Source organism: Protopterus annectens, chromosome 9.part0 (assembly GCF_019279795.1).
Source record: "Protopterus annectens isolate FY-2018-M chromosome 9.part0, PAN1.0, whole genome shotgun sequence".
NCBI lineage: Eukaryota > Metazoa > Chordata > Ceratodontiformes > Protopteridae > Protopterus > Protopterus annectens.
In genome coordinates this window covers 582207780-582228752 of record NC_056743.1, presented here as the reverse complement: position 1 = coordinate 582228752, position 20973 = coordinate 582207780, and the positions used below count along the sequence as shown (strand labels likewise).

General features: G+C 41.4%; 1 protein-coding gene across 3 annotated transcripts in view; it reads right to left on the bottom strand.

Moving 5' to 3' along the window:
- The window catches only part of ENTPD4 (ectonucleoside triphosphate diphosphohydrolase 4), a 203254-nt gene that overhangs the window by 27683 nt on the left and 154598 nt on the right, over positions 1-20973 (bottom strand). The window lies entirely within an intron of this gene.

Below are 20973 nucleotides of genomic sequence, written 5' to 3'. Positions count from 1 at the left end.
ACCCCCCCCCCCTCCATCTGTCTCTGGTTGGCTTGGCTGAGAGTATGCTTGTTGCCTTTATGTAACTGAGGTTACATGGCAACACTTGTGAATTATAGTTTTTTTCTTGATCAATTTTCTAGATTATCTACTTTGCTTACTGCTGTTAATTTTCTTTTGCATTTTTTCACTATTACACCTGCAGAGTACAAACTAACAATAACCTGTATAGATAATATAAATCCACTAAAACATAGGTTCATACATTAGTACAAGGCTAATTGCTCTTGTGAGCCATTTTAAGCCTAGCCAATTACCCCACGTGAGAATCAAACACTGAACCTTACCATACCTTTCTTAGGCCTCAAGGAGTACCACTGATACGTCTTACACTTTCTCAGTTGAATCCTTTTGATCAGCTGAATAATTAAAGGAGAAGGTAAGGAGAAGTACATGAATTTCCCTTGCCATCGGGGGTAAAACATCTGCCACCAATTCCTCCATGGCCTGTTGCACTTAGAACACGAAAGCAATCACACTCCCAGTTTGGCAATTAAGTCACTTGCTCACTTACTCACAAATCCCGCTCCAGGAAGGCAGTGAAAAGCAAAGACTCTTAAATCCTGAACTTCAGGACAGGACTGGAGGAGCAGCTCAAGAAGATGTTTACATCTTTTGGGATGTGAACAGCGGACAGGAATGAGATCCCCATCTACACCCCAGAGACAGACCTACACTGCTTTTCTGTAACATGGATGCAGTCAAACTCCTTTCACATGGACTGACAGACCACATTAAAAAACAGCAGATTCAACCCGTCATCAAAAGCTTTCAAGACATAGCAAACTGCATGCAGCTTCATCTACTTTATATAGTGGCTTAAACCATGCAACAGCCAAGCTGGGTTCTAATCCTACCAGGGAAGTATCCATCATTAGAATCTGTGAAAGGACTGGCTGCAGGAAGGGCAGACTAATAATGAGGTTGACTGCACAGCCAGTGACACCTTAGAATCCACTGCAAAACCCGCATGCTCAGGTCTGCAAATGGTGCAGTGAAGACTGTGGTCAGTAACAAGCTGAGAAACCAGGAGGGCCTGGGCTTGTAGCGTAAACCACATCCTCAACTAGACTACCACAAACATGAACTCCTGTGCCCTTCTCACTGCCAGGAATGACCAACACTGCCCATCTCCTTGCTGATGGAGATGATGCTCTAAGCAGCAATTAGAGAAGGCTTGTCCCAGTTTATGAAGACCCCCCAGAGACTTCAATCACGGAAACGCTAACTTCAGGAACACCACCACAGAGTGTCAACAGTGCCATCAGAAGCCAGTCAACCAGGTACCAGATCAGATGCAGTTTCTTACTTCAGTAAGACTGTTACTACTTTTGTAACCACTTATAACCTGACAAGGCATTCATGTCAGATGAACTTGCCGAGGTCCAGAATTTGAAAGAAGTCTTCCACACCCTTAAGAATCTAAAAGAGGCAAGAACAGTGATCCTTGTGTTCTTCCAAAGGAGGAACATCTTTAGTCACTTTTGTGTCACTGAATCTTAACCTACCTCAATAGATCTGCTGAGATGGTTTGATCTCCAAGTGGAATTCTAATTTTTGGGAGGAGAACCTAAAACCTCTAAGATATGTCATTCAGTGACTATAAAATCACTGGCCTTTTGTGAAAGCCCACTGAGCCAGGGCAAAATGGAAGTTATACTACCCCTACCATGAACATTCATAGATAGTAATCAGGATCTACACCTGCTAAGCAGGCAAAGTCACCATCCCATATGACTCAGCAATGACAGACTGGGGGCGAAAGTAAGACCATAAGACGCTTGAAGGGCCTCCTTAATCTTTGAGGGATTGCTTTTTATGCAGAATTCCTCATCTAAAATACAGACGGCAAAAGGAGAGAGTAGTAAAATGCCCTTGAAAAAAGAAGGCTTACTTTCTCCTTTGTTGGTAAGCAATTGTATTCTCTGAAGGCTTGCCTAAATGGACTTTGACCCAGAAGGGAGCATCCAAAACAGTCTAAAAGACCTTCCTTGAAGGGTTACAGTCATATAATTCTTCACAGACAAACTCAGAGCTGCCGCTTTCAATATAACATCAGCACAGTCTATATGTATTAAGCTATATAGTAGCCCACTGTGGAAGTCATAGACGAGATCTTCGCCAGCTCCTCCTTCAGCCCAGATTTAGGAAGGGTCATTTTTTCAGAATCACGTTACACTCTTATATTTACTGACCTTGAGAAACTGGTACCGTACACGCCTAACAAATGTAAAACAGGACAGTCTATGTAACAGTGCTTCTAGGAAACTTGAAAGAACCTGGAATGGTAGTCTACTTCTTGAATGGAAGTGTGACCATTTTCACAATTTCTGCTTTAACACTGATTTTCAACTGGGTCTTTTTCTATATACAAGGGACCTGGATGTCACTGAGGAGTAGGGTTTAAACAAACATTTGGCTGTGGACTGCTTCATCTTGGCTCAGTTGTCTACAGCTAAATGTACAGGTTCTCCTTTCTGTGAAGTCTCTACATAACTTTATCCAAAATGCAGAAATCTCAAAGGATTCCACATTAAATATGGAATGTAAAGGAAGGACATAACTCTGTAAGCGAGGCATGGGGAGAAACCTCCCAAGCAAAATATTTTCAATTTTTTAATTCTCTGCCTCTGAGCCCATGCAGCACTAGACTGTTCCTCCTTAGCTTCCCATCTGCTTGTCCCTGGACTGCCCCCAATTGCTCCTAGCAGTTGTTCCAGATGTGCCCCTTTGCCAGGTGGGACTCCATGACTCTACAGGGAGTTGACTTATGCTCTTTACTAGGGCAGGGGAGGGATCTGAAGGGGAGCAGTGCAAGTGCAGCCTGGCACCCATCCACTTGAGTTATCCAGTCATTTGCTTTAGCTGTGGCAGCAGCCAGTACAACAATGTTAGGATGCTACCCTCTGCATCAGCCTGAGATTGCTTACCTGGCATCTGGCCTTCACCAGATGTCCCAGGGTTATCAGGTTTTCCCCTTACTCTCCCCTGGAAAAGGATAGATGATTGTTGGTCACTTCATCCCATCTCTAGTTCTACCAGCAGCCAGAGTCCATTTGCTAACTCAAGCTGACAATACCACAGATGGGACTGGTAGATAAAACAGGTTCTCTTTTTTGTGAATTTACTTTCATATGTAATTGCAGACAGGTGGGCTGCACTGAAGTGGTCCACAACCAAATGCACTATATCCTTTTCAACTTTCCACTACAAAATCTGTGGCTAAATTTCTCCAAATGGACCTCAGTTTTGTTATCTGATCTTCTAATCCATTTACCATTTTTCATCCAAGATAAGATGTGTTGAGAAGACGAAGATGACAGGAACTCCTACACAGCAGGGAGTAGCATGATTCATTTGGTAGTAGGATCCCTATCTGATCAAGCTGGACAAAACTAGAAAATCTATGCCTTCCACCAATCTCTCAGCTGTACCATGTTCACTCCTCATAAGACCTAGCCTAAAACAACTGACTCAAAGGATAAGCACTGACCAAATATTTTCTTGTTCTAGAAATGAAATTCCCTTACCCAACTCACTGGAGATTGGAGCTCAACAAGTGAATGAGAAAAGTAAGCCAAAGTTTCTTCAATTTCCTTTTTCCTTCCAAATCACTGTCCAGAATCAAAGTGAACCCCAGGGGGAAATGCATGTTCAGAATGTGTGCAACCACATTTTTAGTACAATGTTATCCTTTAAGCCAAGTCAATCAATAGTCAATAACAATATAATCTGCATATTTAAGAGTGAAAGCTGCAATAATAGCACAAGTACACATGCAGAAAAAAATCAGAAACAATGTTTTCATGCTCGGTGGCTTTTTTCTCTTCTTCTGGTTAGATAAATCATGCCTATCCCCATCTTCTGTCTGTTCATTTAAATATGTGACTTCATATGCAAAACTGTCAAATAATGCTGAATATTATTTACATATGTGTGACTTTACCATGCTGAAATACTGTATACTGTACTTAACATTGTGATCTCCTGTTAAACTATGTATAGTGCAGCGTTAATGTAGTATAGTTTTACTGTTAGCTTATGCTAACTGCATGTGGAAGAAGTATGTAAACTGGAGCTCTTCTCCCCAGGCCTTCCCTGAAAAGGGACTTTGCCTAATCCAGTTTTTACAGTAATCAAAGACTACTACATAAAATACATTTCTGGTCACTTTCCAAAGACATTTCTTCCAGAATGGAAGTATCCTAATCAATCACACCACTCTAGTACAAACAATTACATGTCCCAACAAACTCCAATGGAACTGAAAAATGAATACTCAGAGACAGCGTCTCAAAAACCTTAATATCCTGTCTCGGGGAAAAGCATTAGACTTGGCAGCAACCAGATCAACTTTTTATGCATCAGGGACATGGGGTCTGAAACAGTGTACATGATCATCTGTAAGACGATAAGGATTTCCAAACTGTTAACAGTTTTAAGGGCAATGATAGGCCTTTGAAAGACGTCTCTTAAAACTTCTGAATACACATGGAATGGGGAGCGGGAATGAAGAAAAAAAAAGGGTCACAGCCTTAGTTAACCTTGAGAAACAACTGCACTTCTTCAGAAACGCTTTTTTGTTTCTCACTGTCAGTTCTGCCCTTAAATGGAAAAATCTGCCTTCCTCCAAAGCAAATCAACAGTGATTCTGTCTCCACATTTTAATGGCATTTTCATCAGATTTAAAGGGTGGGGGACACTCTTTCCAACTTTGTCAAACTGCCTATTTTTTAACATGTTTATTGAATTCACATTTACAATTATAATTCACATCTGTTGTTATATACCATATAAGCTAAGCAATATTTCATAAATTATTCAATTCCTGCTTTCTCTCTTAAACCTCATTCATCCTCTTCCAAAACATTTTTCTGCATGTGTTGTTCTCCAAATTTCCATTTTTTTATATGTAATTTGCTTCTAACCTTTACTAAAGATCCCACTTCTTGTTATTTTACCTGTGTAAAATATTCACTAATTCACTTATAGTCAAGTTTGGATTTTGATTTCCAATTTCTAGTAATCACTTTTTTTGGCAACCACCAGAATTAAACTTATAGGTTCATAGGCTGGTACTAGGCTATCTGCCCTAGGGCCTATACAAGCCTAGCCATAAGAATTCCCTGGCTATTTCTTCCCACAGTATTTACGTACCTGGACCCCTGTCTAGCAGGGCGACGAAAGAGATCCCCGGGGTGAATTTCCTATCTCCCATCCAATCATCAAGGTTCCTTTTGAAGAGGGCCAAAGAGGCACTCTGTTTAACATGTATGGGCAGTCTGAGTCAGGAACCTATCCCTCCAGCATGTTTTGTTCATTGTGATGACAAGGTTTAGATCCCTAGAGCATGTGTCTCTGACGGATTGGGACTTCTTTAAGTGTGGCATGGCCAGCAGCTTTGGGCTTGACGTGGCCTTGTAAGTTAAGCAGAAATCGCCTCTGAGTAGACGATATGCGACAGAGTATAGGTGGAGTTTTTTTTTAGATGGTCAGCATAGGGCATCTGCTTTAGACCTGTGATTCTTTTAGTGAGGTATTTCTGCGGCCTTTCCAGTTGTTGCAGATGTCTTGAGAGGTACATACCAAATGGGGCGTTGTATTCTATAATGGGTCTAATGAGGGATAAGTACAGTGGGACAATGACCTCCTTTTTTCTGGATGAAAAGCCCTTAGTCATGAGATGTGCCACATAGACGGATTCCCTGACTGTTGTGGCAAAGTGGTTACTGAAGGTGAGACCACTGTCCACCTGTGTCCTAAGTCTCTTATCACAATTTCAGTGTTTAGTGTACTGCCACCGATGTGGTAATTCACGGGTACATGTTTTTTCCACAAAGGGGATAACTATACATTTCTTGGCACTGAGCTTGAGCCCATGGCTCTGGCACCAAGCATCTGTTTCTGTAAGGCCCTTTTGTAGAATATCCACATCATTTGGGGATTCAGTAACGGCTCTCAGTTTGCAGTCATCTGTGAACTTTGTTAGCCAGAGTCCATTAGTGTTGGCCTATACTTCAGAGAAGTAGCTGCCAAACAAGAGTGGTCCCAGGACTGAACCCTGAGGTACTCCACTTGTCACTTGTCTGGAGCTGGATTTGGAGTCGGCTACTTTTACAATGTGGGTTCTGTCCGTAAGTCAGTTGGCAAACCATCTAGTGACATAGGAATTAATGCCCAGCTTAGTACGTTTATCTATGATTCCAGAGTGAGGGATGTTGTCAAAGGCCTTGGTGTGGTCTAGGTAGGCTGTGTGGGCCACCTTACCCTTGTTCACGGCTCTGGAAACTGATTCTAAGAAGTCAAATTAGGTTCAGGAGACAAGATTGGCCCTTCATGAACCCAAACTGTGTTGGGTCCAGTGTGTAAAGGATGCCAATGTCTTTGTTTATAAGTCCCATGATAATACATCCCGTGGCTTTGCAGATCAGGCTTGTCAGACTGATGGGGCAGTAGTTCCCGGGATCCAAGTTGGATCCTCCCTTGTGGAGTGGATAACTGTAGCTGTGCACCACTCAGTGTGCACGAAGCCTGAGTTGAGGCTAGGATTAAACATGACACTTAGGTGAGGTGCCAGTTCATTTTGCAGTTCATGTAGTACACAGCCCAGGATGTCATCTGGTCCCAAGGATGCTGTATTCTTAGCTTTGGAGAGTGCATTTTTTTACCTGTGTGGCCATTATTACCAGAATTTGGCAATCTTCCAGTATTGAGATGGGCCATTTAGGGGGTGAGAGGGGGGTAAAGTTTGCATTGAATCGATCTGCCAGGATATTGGCAATATCCTTGGGATGAGTATATTTAATGCCGTTCTCTTGTAGCTCAGAGCAGATCTGAGCATTGCCATTTAGATTCTTGACATAGCTATAGAATGCCTTGTGGCTGTCTTTGGAATCTTTGGCAATTTTATTTTCGTAACTTGCTTTGGAGTATTTTATGAGGTATCTCAGCTTCTTACTGAGGCTGGTAAGGGAGTTTTTTGCATCCTGGGATTTTCCTCTTTTCTGCAACAGTTTCTTCCTTTTGTTGTAAAGTTTGTTTATGACAAGGGACCACCAGATTGGCTTCCTTTTTTTGGAGGACAGAATCTTGGTTCTACTGGGGATGGCACGATTCGTGCACGAGTGGATGTGCTCATACAGTGCCTTAGTGTAGGATTCAGCAGTTGAACTTTCAGTTCCCGTCTGCATGGGTGTCATGAAGTTGGTCACGTCTGACTTGAGTAGCATGAAGTTGCCTTTGGAGAAGCTTTTTTACGAAGGTTTCCTTGCTGGGGGGTTGGGGGTGGGATGTGGATGTCAAGGGTGATTAGCTTATGGTCAGACCTGACCAACAAGAGGGTGACCATAGGTGTGGAGCATCGATTTCCCACGTTGGTAATGACCAAGTCTAGGATATTGGAGCCCCTGGTAGGACTAAAAATTAGTTGATCTAGACCTTTGGAATTTATGAATTGCAAGAACTGTTGGGCAAAGGTGTTTGCGCACGAGTAGTTTTCCCAGTTAATGGCAGGATAGTTGAAATCACCTAGTATTAGGGTGTTTGGTTGTATCTTAATATTTTCCAGTATGTTTAGAAAGGTGTAGTGAGAATCTTGGGGCATGGTACAATTTGGATTGCAGTTTTACCTAGTGTTAGTTGCACCTGGAGAATTTCAGATGCATTGTGTTGGGCAACTAGCCTGGTGTTGTGAATATGGACACTCCTGCACCTTTAGTGTTTCGGTCCGGGTTTGGTGGCCGAAAAGTATAGTAAGAGTTGTAGCCTGGTATTGCAGAGGTGCTCTCTGGATCCTTGAACCAGGTCTCAGTTACTGCACAGATATCAATGTTCTCCATTTTTAGGAGTGCCCCTAGAGAGTGCATTTTGAGGTTTAGACTTCTAGCATTGAGTAGCATTACCTTCCGATTTTGCATGCTTGTACCTGTTACGGTGGTGGTTTTGTCCTTTGAACTTTGCCTAAAAAAAGGCACTATAGGGGTGGCAAGAGCCTTAGCCAGTAACCTGAATCCCAGGGGCGACAGATGCAGACCATCTCTGGCAAAGCATCATAGTCTCTCTATCATGTCCTCCCAGGCAGACAGATACTGGATCCCCTTTGAATGACACCAGAAGCTTAGCCAACTGTTGAAGTCATTTTGTCCTTACACTGTGGTATAATTCTGGGTGAAGGCAGGATGCTACTCAGGGCTAGGGTCATACCTGCCTGGGCCACATGATCCGAGAGCTCTTCCATGTGTCTTTTCATGTAGTCCAGGGAGGTACGTTTCAAGTCATTCACTCCAACATGGACAATGACAGAGTCATATTTGTACTTGCTGTGGAGTGACCTGAGTGCATGTGTTATGTTGTGGATCCTGGCACTCGACAGGCAGCTGACTGTAATTTTCTCCTTGTTCAGCCTGGTGAGTGGGACATCAGTGTGCCTGACTATAGAGTCACCTATGACTAAAGTGTTGGGTACATTCTCTTGCCTTAGGGGCTGTTGTTGCATGGCACACTGGTGCTGTGAGCTATGTGACACTTTGGTTGTGATTGGTGTTTGTTTGCGTTTCAGCTTCGGAGGTCCTTGTTGCTTGTGCAGGTTATGTTAAGGGCCTCCACATATGTGGGTTTAGTGTTGCTATGTGTGGGTGTTGGTGGTGTGGGTTTAGAAGGGCTATGTGCTGCTTGAGATGTAGTGCGGGTGTTAACCTTCTCCTCTTGACTGTCTAGCATAATCTTAGGTGGAGAGAGCTTTGTGCTTCCAGTTTGGCTATGTAAGTGCATCTCTAACAGGTTGTAGTGTTAGGTGGTAGGAGGAGAGGGTTGTCCGTGTACATGAGGCAATTGCTGCATTGCCCCAGTATGCCCAGATTCACCAGGTGGACAGCAGAAATCACCGGAAGCTGACCCTTGGACATGGCTGGTTTGGTGCTTTTTTTTTTTGTAAAGTACAAGAGCTGTTTTCCCTTACCTTAGCAAGGTACTTTGCAATTATAGGCTTAGTGCCTACAATTAATTTCTCCTTATTAACAAGGAGAGTTGAGTGCTTATATCAGTTTAAGACTTCCTAGTGCTTTCCAGCAGGTTTTAGCAGTACCTTACTGTGTCTAGTCAAAAAAATTATTTCCTTAGTTACAGTCATTTGCTTGCCCAGTATTTCTGAAAAGTAGGGAATTTTTTTTTAAGTCTGCCAACTCATTACACTTCCAAAGACGTATGCTTCCAGTTGCCTCTTTCTTCCCCATCACACCTCCAACATTTGCCACCTACCTGAGGAAAAATACTTTAGAGTCTGCATGGAATATAAAAGTATATATGCAAACAATTCCAAGCAAAAATCCTAAATATTCTAAATTTTATTGCATATTTGGGAACCATACTTATGTCCTCCCATTGTTTCTTTGAGAGTGCCTATCTAATCTTTCTTCCCATTTTTTTCTGACTTATTCTGATTGATTCTTGTGCATTTTATATGCCCTACTATATCCCCCTTTTTAACAGCAGCTTCTGTTCTAGATTCAATTAAAAATTCAACCAGTGCAGATCTTTCATTTAGGATTCCCAAATCCCTTTCTCTTTGACTATACTGCAATCTAAATGTCTTCTTGGCCTCTTCCCATTCCCTTTCCTTCTGTAATTATTTGTTTCCAATACCTTCGCTCCTATGCCATCTTCCTCCAGTCTATTCTCTGTACCCCTAAATGCAGTCATCTCTATTGGCAGAATCTCCTTCCTCCATTCCCATGTCGGTTTAGTTCTTAGTACACTATCTACTACTTTACGACTAGAATATTATTAATACTTCTTCTTCTTCTTTCGGCTTTTTCCCGGTTAGGGGTCGCCACAGCGGATTGCCTTGTCCGCACATTGAATGGCAGTGGAGTTTTACGGTGTCGTTGGCAGCCCGGCACCCAACCTTCCACAGAAGGCACACTCACACGCACACCTAGGGCCAATTTAGAGTGTCCAATCCACCTGCAGCATGTCTTTGGGATGTGGGTGGAAACCAGAGCACCCGGAGGAAACCCACGCGACCACAGGGAGGACATGCAGACTCCACACAGAAGGCACCCCAGCCGAGGATCGAACCGGAGAACCTCTTGCTGTGAGGCGGCAATGCTAACCACTGCACCACCGTGGCCGCCCTGACTAGAATATTATTAATACTAAAAAATGGAAATCAAAATTTAAACCTGCTATACTTGAAGTAGTGACTATTATTATTCTTAAGGATTTGCATTCAAAATCCCATTCTTTCATTACTTCTTGGATAAAACCCACACTTCATAATCATCATCCCTTTTCTACTCTGAATTGTAGCTTTCTGCTTGTGTTATGTACAAGTGCGTTAACTGTGTAGCTGTAAAATATTCATTCAAATCAGGTAATCCTAAACTTCCTTGTTCTATTGGGAGGATCAATATATCTTACTTGACTCTTGCCTTCTTCCCCTCCCAAATAAAATCTGTCAACTCTTAATTACTATCCACAACTTCTCTTTTGGTTGATAAAAGTATGCTTGATCTGTCTATAAAACTAAAGGGACTAATACATTTTATTATCTGTATCTTACTATTCATACCCACAGGCAAGAGCTTCTAGTTTCTCAATTTTTGTATTACCTTTTGTTTAGTCTCTTCCCTCATATCCCTAGCTGCCACAAGTGAAACCTTTTAATCCATACTTCTAAATACTTAATTTTATCATGTCCCTATGAATATGGGAACTGGTGAATTGAAATGTGGATACATAGTTTATAACTAAAGCCTTTGTTTTATCTTTATTAATTTTATAACCAGATAAAAACCTGGAACTGTCTCAGAATATTCGACTACACCTTTTCTGGTTCTATCAGATACAAAATATTTGCAAATAAAGCCAACATTTCTTGACCACCATACCAATTATGTGTTTGAATTTCTGAGTCCTTTATTTTCTTTGCCAATTATTTTAAGTGTAATGCAAATAACAACGGGAAAAGAGGACATCCCTGCCTGGTTTCACTCTTCACAACTTAGAGAGGAACCCTCCCACTTTGATCTTCCATTGCCCAGCTTACTCTGTTGAATGCTTTCTCTGCATCAACACCCACCAATAACGGCGGTATTTTCTTACATTCTGCTTCCCACTGGATCATCATTGTTCTACTGCTGCTGTCAAATGTATGCCTTTCCTCCACAAAAACCACACTGGCCATTATCTATCAATTCTGGCATCACGTTTGCCATTCTTTTAGCCATTACAGACACAAACACTTTATAATCATAGTTTAGAATTGAAACAGGCCTATATGAAGCTGGATAAGATGGGTTTTTACTGTCTTTATGTATTACAGCCATCACAGCTTTTTTCCAGGACCCTTCCTTTTAAAATACTGTTAAAACACCTTCCAGATCTTTAGACTTTTTCTTCACTCCTAACATCCACCAGAATGCCATTTATTCCTGGAGATCTTTTCCTGCAGATCGGTTATATATTACCATTTTTGTCTGATCTCCTCCTATCTTAACTGTTAGTTATTGAGCCTCATCTACCTCTAACCATGGCATAATTAGTCTTTCATAAATATTTCTATTTATGCTTGTTCTCATTTCCCCACTTTCTCTGCTTTATACAAATTTCCATAACATTTTTGAAATATCTCTAATACTGCTGCAGAATTTCTGGTTATTTTTCTTGCTACAGGCTCCCTAAGTTTGGCAACCACCATTTCTACTTTATGTTGCCTAAGTCATTGTGCCAAAAGATTTTGTGCTCTGGAGGTGATATAAAAAAAGACAGACGCTTAACAGCAATCTTTCAAAACTCATGCATATTGTCCAGGTACTTCGTTACTTTCTCCTTAGCACTATGCAATCACACCTCTTTTTGTTCTATGAGATTCACCTTATTTTGTAACACTTTAACCTCTGCCAGCCCCTCTAAATAATTCTTATTACAGTTTAACCAGATCACTTTTTCTTTTATTTCTACCCTATATTTAAACTCCATTTTATCCCACTCACTAGTTATAACTTCTGGAGTACTTTCTATTGGATAATTCCAGTACCTGTTCCTTAAATTCCTCTCTTTTAACAGGTAGGTAGGGAAGCACCAGTCTCTCATCTTTACTTCTTATCTTGCATTTTAATTTTAGTAATTATTGGCACGAGATCTGAAATAGTTACTGGATGTGTAACAAAGTTCTCAATTAAATGCATATGTTCCTGTGAAATATAATTTCTATCAAGACTAGCCCAGTTAGTCTACCTTGGGGAATAATATACATACTTTTTAAAGTTCCTATTACTGAATTAACGTCTTTCATACCAAATATTTTCATAAATTTCTTCAGATGTCTTTTGTATATATTTTCGCTTCTATATCCCCAGATACATCCTCATCGTTGCAAATCAAATTCCAGTCCCCCTTTTTAAAGCTCCAAAATTGAAGTTTTAGGTAGAATATAAACACATGCCACTGTAATCATCATTCCTTGCCAGTAGCCTCTTACAACCACAAATCTGCCATTTACTATATTTTCCCCCTCTTCTATAACTACTGGAGCTTCTTCTAGCAATTAATATTAAGTACTCCTCTTTTCCTTTGTTCTTGATATTCTGGAGCATGTCCATCCTGAAATCCTTTCTTTTGTTCTTGATATTCTGGAGCATGTCCATCCTGAAATCCTTTCTTTATCAAATTCACATGCTTAGTCTTTTAATCCCACATTTATGTTTGTTTCCCACCTTTCCTATAACTAGTCTAGTCCAGATACAGACTTGCTGTGTTTCTTACAGCATTGCTATTTGCACTCTGCATTTTTAATGTAATTAAGTATCATTTCTTTTTTGTCTACACCTGTGAGACCATTCACATTCCAATATAATATGGAAAGTGTTGCCATTACAGTAAGATCATTACTCCCTCCTATTACATATGGCAGCTTTTTTAAATGTCTATTTCCAGCTTCTGTGATATATGCACCCATTAATGTTTGGCAGGTTAATCATAATCATTTGCACAGTTTTTCTTATCAACACTGGAATGTATGCCACATTTTACAATACTTTTCCTTTAATACCCTCAAAAAAACAAACAAACATGCCTGCTGAACACCTCCATAATATATTAACTTAATACAAAGACACATGACCATGTAAATCTTCTAATAATGGAACTTAACCCTCCAAATAGGACCATTTGTGTCAGACAGCTGCTAACATAGGCTCTAATTAACCTGAAATTGAGGTTATTCATGCTAAGATTCATGCTTCTGCTTTCACTAACTGGTGCCTGTTTTTTTTAATCTTTATTCCCCCTCCCCAAGGTGTGAAAACTACTTGCATAGTTTCAGAAATCACGAGTTTTTAGCCTTGAAGAAACCAGTTTTCTGTATTTTATTGCCCTTTTATAAGCTCATCTCCATGAGAATATAAGAAAAAAAGAAAAAATTTAGTCTTCTGTTGCAGCTTGATAGCAAGCTGAAGCATTTATTGCTAAAAGAAAACTTTTCTTTATATTCAGTGTTACTATGTTTACTTGTTACTTGTTTCCACTTGAATGTGTTATTAGAGTAAGCCATGGTTCTTAATCCAGAAATGCACTTATGCAAATCAAGAGAAAACACATCAGCTCTACATATATTATGTGTACTTTTACTTCATTCTCCACCTCAATAACCCAAGATTACAATATATTAACTTAAACACGCTTTTGTCTAGGGTTTTCCACTTTTGCACTGTAATGCCTACATTTCTTAATACCAAAAAAAGAAGAAAGAAAGAGAAGAGAAAAGGAAGAAAAAAAAGATATTTGTTTACTTTAATAACTTTACACATACAAGAGCTACAAATAGTTTATGTTAAAATATGCAATTTATATTGTGAAAAGTTTCACAGAAAATAATGTTTTACTTACACTAACCCTTTTTCTTCCTCCTCCCCTCCCCTCAAAATCCATCCAAACATTAAATTACATAAAATTTGGCAAATATTCTACTGCTCCTCACAAGTTTAACATCATCAACAAATGCCCACTCTTTTAGCTTATTCTTATGTAGCTGTATTTCACAAATATGACTAATGCTTTGTGGTCTCAAATTTATTCACTAATTTCCATTTTGCTGGTCTTTTTTCGGATCATCTCCATCTCCCAACTCCAGATTTTGGTTCAGTTCCATAGCACTCCCAATTCTAGTCAACTCCCATGTAGAAAATTTTCTCTGTCTCTCATGCATTTTCCTTTTGAACAGTGGAAAAGGTTTCACTGGCAAAGTCTCTCTGTGTGTGCTTTACTATCAGAAGAATGAGAAGCATAGTCCACTTCTGCTTGATGGCTCATGTTTTGTTGAACAAATTTTGCATTTCCTCTTTAGCCTGTTCTGACTCAAAAGGTGACCAATTATCAAGTAAAAAATATTCGGAAGACAGCTGGATTCAGAAGCGGAATCTTACATCTGCTTCTCAACATTCCCTGGTTACTGGAATAAATTTGTTTCTCTTTTGCCTGGTGTACAGTGAATAATAATTTTCCACAAACACTGTCTCCAACTTTTAATACTTTGCCCTTCTGCCACAGTTTTTTCAGGATCATCTCTTTCTGCTGGTAGGTTTGCATCTTTACTAATGAAGGTCTTGGTTGCTTTCTCATGGCCAGATTTGGAGTATACTCACAATGTGCCCTTTCAATTAACAGTTCCTGCTTTGGAACATCAGTGTAGCTGCTTATTTCTGCCTTCATCAAATGAATACGGTTTGTTCTTTCTAGTTTCTCTGCTACAAGAGAAAATATCAAATTTTTTCCTATATGCTGTATCCTCCAATAATACCATTGTTTTAAACATATCTTCTTGAGCAGTCTTTATATGCAGCCAGCCCTTTCTTTATTTCAACCACTGATTTTGCAGTTTTATCAGCTCAACTGAATATTTGTTTGAAAGTTCTTCCATTTTTTCCAGCGTTTTACTTAAGTTGACATACTCCATCAGGATTTCATTTATTTTAATTAGCTCTGAGAACATTTGACTTATTTTCTCTTCTAGATTACTAGAAGCCATGTCTTGCACCAAAGCTTGAGCTTGAACTGCTTTTTGCTGAACAGATGCAGAATTCTTCCTAGTCAGAGATTTCTCTTCACCTTCTCTAGCTGATTTTCTTTTAGGCTCTCTTAGTTTCTTCTTTGCAGGCATCTAGACAGTGAACTTACTAGCCAGTAACTGATTTTTATTGACGTTTACAATACCACTTGCTGTTGTCTCTCAGTTTCTGTTTTCACACTGGGAGAGGCAAAGTTAATGTGTTGATCAGTGTGAAGCCATCTTGGAAATCCCCTGTCAAGCTGCTTAAGAAAGTACATGAAAGAAGGGTTCATTTTAACCAATTACTTATGGAAATTTCTCAAAAAAGAATCCTCATTCTTCTTGAAATCTGTATTTTAACTTGCCTTAACTGAGGAGGAGCATATTGACCCACTGTTAAAATGGCACTATTTTATTTCCAAGTTTAGGGCTAAACACCATAGACAATCTTCACCTTGTGTACAAACATAATTAGAGGACACAGGATTGGTAGGTATACCATACTGGAATAGAACTGCATACCTAGCAATGCCAGAGTTGTGAACAGCGAGAAATGTATGCAGTACTAAGCATCTTCAAGATGCTGTACATTTCTACAAAGAGGTACAACCTACAAAGTTTTGAAAACACATCAAAACAGTCCACACTGCAGTATGCAGGTTGTGTCCCTTGTATTAGCAGGGACGAAGGATTACTAATGAACGATCAGTGGTGATGGTATGGATACACAACAGTGCAGGCAATACTGAATGATGACTGGTAATAGTATGGAGACATAGTGGGGCAGTCACTACTGAACCATCACTGGCGATGGTATGGAGACAGCTGGGCAGTCACTATCACTGGCAATGGTATGGAGACACAACAGGGCAGTCACTACTGAACTTGTGATGGTATGGAGACACAGTGGGCCAGCCTGTATGCTCACAAACTGAATCCCACTGCAAGCAACATCCGGGAAGAATGCAAACAGAAGGTGTGTACATGTACACACACACACACACACACACACACACACACACAGATAGCCTGAGCTGCTGATAAGGGGGACAAGTACATGCATGCAACTGTCTGTGAGAAGGCAAAAACCGTCATTCTACTTGCTGACAGAGACAGAGTTAAACATACAGTTACTAAATTTGTGCATGTATATCACATACTCATGTTGTGCTTTACACTGCAATCTGTTAAGCACTGCATTATTACCGATGCCTAGTAAGCAGGTCTGGGCAATGTAGTTCAATTCATTTTGAAGCTGCATGCAGTTTTTCTACTTCTACTAGGAACTGCTCACATATCACTATGGCCTCATACTTGGTGAATGATTTCACCATAGTGCAAAGCTCTACAGTACTACTGCACTGTCTTGTGGGACATTCACACCACAAAGGCTTGTCTAACAAACTATGGAGTAGCAGGTAACTGCAGTACTATTACTACATATCTTTGGGTTCTCTTTGCAACACAGAAATAGTAGTTTATTGGCCATTTGGGCAGTTTTTCCATCTCTTTCTACTTTCTGGTTTAAAAGCCTGCACTTGGTCTTGTTTCCCACCTTTCCTATAGCTAGTCTAGTCCAGATAAAGATTTGCTGTATCCAGAACTGTTTGTAAGCTTCTGAGCCCCACAAGCCTTTCTGTGTCAGAGGGAAGCCTTCTAGCTTATCAGTGGGAGTGGTAAGCACTAGGTAGCCTATCACAAGAGGAGTAGTTTCTGGCCCAGAAATTGTAGTTCATTGGTTGTTTGGGCAGTTTTTTCCATCTATTTCAACTTTCTGATTTAAAATCCCACATTTACATTTGTTTCCCACCTTTCCTATAACTAGTCTAGTCCAGATACAGATTTGCTGTATCCAGGACGGTTTGTAAGCTTCTGAGTCCCCCAAGCCTTTCTGTCAGAGGGAAGCCTTCTAGCTTATCAGTGGGAGTGGTACGCACTAGGTAGCCTATCTACCACAAGAGGAGTGGTTTCTGGTCCAGAAATTGTAGTTTATTGGCTGTTTGGGCAGTCTTTCCATCTCTTTCAACTTTCTGGTTTAAAAGCCTGCATTTGCACTTGTTACAGATGTGCTGTATCCAGGACTGTTTGTAAGCATCTGAGCAGTGCCAAAGTCTGATCTTCAACTTTTCCCTTAGATCTGCTACTTCTCTCCTCTACTGCACTTTTACTAGCACTTTACCAGGCTTCTTGTGCCAATTATTGTAGCACACAAAAGTGCTACCAGCACTAAATGTTCTACAAGGAAACAGCTCTAGTACTTATTAATGCCAACCCATTCAGACATGTCTAAAGGTCAGTTCCCTGTGCTTTTTCCTATTAACCTGGTGAACTTGGGCATCCTGAAGCAATGTAGCAGCTGCCTCAGGTACACAGACAACCCTCTCCTCTTACCTCCCAGCACTCAGACTTGCGAGAGATGCACTTAAATATCCAAATTGGAAGCCACGCACTCTCCAGCCAAGACCAGAATAGCTGGTCAAGAGAAGGTCAACACTTGCACCACACCACATGGAACACATAGCCCCCCAGAACACACACCAGCACTGCCTTCACATAAAAACACAAACCACACACCCACCTTTGTGGAGGCTCTCAATAAAAATCTATCCAAACATCCAAGGCAGAAACGCACATGACCACAACACAACACTAATCATGAGACACATAACTCTCCTAAAACAGTGTGCCACTCAACCAAAGCCCCTAAGGCAAAACAGCATGCCAACACGCTAGTCATAGGTGACTCGATAGTGAGGCACACTGATGTCCCACTCACTAGGATGAATAAGGAGAAAGTAACAGTCAGCTGCCTGTCAGGTGCCAGGATCCGCCACACCGCATGCACTCAGGTCGCTCAACAACAGGTACAAATATGACTTTGTCATTGTACATGTGGGTGTGAATGACCTGAGACGTACCTCCCTGGGCTACATGAAAAGAGACATGGAGGAGCTTTCAGATTATGTAGCACAGGCAAGTATCACCCTAGCACTGAGCAGCATCCTACCATCACCCAGAATTATACCACAGTACAAGCAGAAAATGAATGATTTCAACAACTGGTCAAGTTTCTGGTGTCATTCAAAGGGGATCCATTATCTGCTGCCTGGGATGACATGATTGATAGACTTCGATGCTTTGTCAGAAATGGCCTGCATCTGTCATCCCTGGGCTTCCGGATACTGGTCAAGGCTCTTGCCACCCCTATAGTGCCTTTTTTAGGCAGTGTTTAAAAGACCAAATTACCACCTTAACAACTACAAACAAATGCAATCTGAAGGTCATGCTGCTCAATGCTAGAAGTCTAAATCTCAAAATGCACTCACTCGAAGCACTCCTTAAAATGGAGAACATTGACATTTGCGCTGTAACAGATACCTGGTTCAAGGCAGCAGAAAGCATCCCTACGCTACCAGGCTATAACTCATTCCACACCTTTCGGCCCCAGAACTAGAACCAAAGCTCCAAAAGCAGTGGTGTTTCCATACTCATAAAGGATGCACACACCGCCAGACTGGTAGCCCAACATAATGCATCAGAGATACTTCAGGTGCAGCTAACATTGGGTAAGAAAGCGATTCGGGTCGCAGCCTGCTATAGGTCCCCAACAATGTCCCAAGACTCACACTCCATATTTCTAAGCATCCTGGAGAATATTAGGGTCCAATCTAACACTCTCATATTGGGGGATTTCAACTACCCCTCCATTAACTGGGAAAACTACTCATGTACCAATACACTTGCCCAACATTTCCTTGAATTCATTAATTCCAAAAACCCTGGACCAGCTCATTGTTACCCCCACTAGAGTTGGCAACATCCTAGACCTGGTCATTACTAACATGGGTGACCGCTGCTCTACACTAACAGTGAACTCCTTCCTGGTTAGATCAAACCACAAACTAATCACCTTGGAAATCCACATCCCACCCATCCCCCCACAAAGGTACCCACCATGAAAAACTTCTCCAAAGCTAACTTTGGGCTCCTAAAAACAGAGGTGGTTAACTTCACGGCACCCATGCAAATGAAGAATAGTTGCATGATCGCCGAATCACACACCAATGCACTGTACGAACATGTACACAAATGCATGGATCTCGCCATTCCCAGCAGAATCAAGACACTCTCCTCCTAAAATAGGAAGCCAATCTGGTGGTCCCCTGCCATAAACAAACTCTACAACAGGAGGAAACTGATGAGGAATAAAAGTGAAGTCCCAAAACTGGAAAAACTCCCTTATCAGCCTCAACAAAAAGTTGAGATCCCTCATCAAATCCTCTAAAGCTAGCTATGAAAACAGAATTGCAGCAGACATTAAAGACAACCACAAGGCCTTCTACAGTTATTTGAAGAATCTCCATAGCAGTACTCAGATTTGCTCCGAGCTACTGCACAATGGTACCTCCTATACCAAGCCAACAGATATTGCCAATATACTGGCCGACAGATTCAGTGCCAACTTTACCCCTCTCTCCCCTCCCAAAGGACCTACCACATTAACAGTAGATTGCCAGGCACACAGTATTACTGCTGCGCAGGTTAAAATAGCACTGTCCAAGTCCAAGAATACAGCTTCTATAGGACAGGACAACATCCCTGGCTGTGTTCTACTTGAACTACAGAGTGAACTGGCACCTCACCTGTGTGCCCTGTTCAATCACAGCCTCACCTCAGGCTTTGCCCCTACTGAATGATGCACTGCTACAGTCATCCCTCTCCACAAAGGAGGAGCGACTACAGACCCTGGGAACTATCGCCCCATTAGCCTAACGAGTCTGATATGCAAAGCTATGGAACACATCATCATGGACCTAATAAACAAGGATATAGGGAATCTCCAAACTCTAGATCCCACACAGTTTGTTTTGTGAAGGGTAGTTCATGCCTGCTCAACTTGGTCGACTTCTTTGAGTCAGTCACCAGAGCTGTGGATGAAGGCAAGGTGGTTCACACAGGCTACCTTGATCTGGCCAAGGCCTTTGATACCATTCCCCACTAAGGAATCATAGAAAAACTGAGTAAGCTAAGCATCAATCCCTGTATCACTAGGTGGGTTGCAAACTGGCTCACAGATAGAACCCACAATGTGAAAGTAGCTGACTCCAAGTCAGACTGCCGACCAGTCACAAGTGGAGTCAGACAAGGTTCGGTCCTGCGTCCTCTCCTGTTTGGTAACTACTTCTCTGAAGTCCAGGCCAACACGAAGGGACTCTGGCTGACAAAGTTCATAGACGATTGCAAGTTGGGAGCTATTATTAACTTCCCATGTGATGTTGATATCCTACAGAAAGGCCTCACTGAGACCAATGACTGGTGTCAGAACCATGGCCTTAAGCTCAATGCCAAAAAATGTGTTGTCATCCCCTTTGGGAAAAACCCGGTTCCCATGAATTACCACATTGATGGTAGTCCACTGAACACAGAAGGCGTTATAAGACGTCTGGGAACACAGGTTGACAGCAACCTCTCTTTCGACCACCACATTGCCACTGTGGTCAGAAAGTCATTCTATGTGGCACATCTCATTACTAAGGGTTTTGCATCCAGGAACAAAGAGGTCACGGTCTCCCTCTACTCTTCCCTCATTAAGCCAATCATCGAGTACAATGCTCCATTTGGCACGTACCTCACTAGACACCTGCAACAACTTGAGAGACTGAAAAAGTACCTCAGAAAGAGGATTCTAAGCCTTAAACACTTGTCCTATATGGACAGACTCAAAAAACTCCAACTATTCTCTGTCTCATATCGCCTACTTAGAGTCTATCTCTGCTTGACTTACAAAGCCATGTCTGACCCAGTTCTGTTAGAAATGCTACATCTAAAGAAATCCCAATCCCTCCACACCACACGCTCCAGAGACCTCAACCTCATTGCCACAATCAACA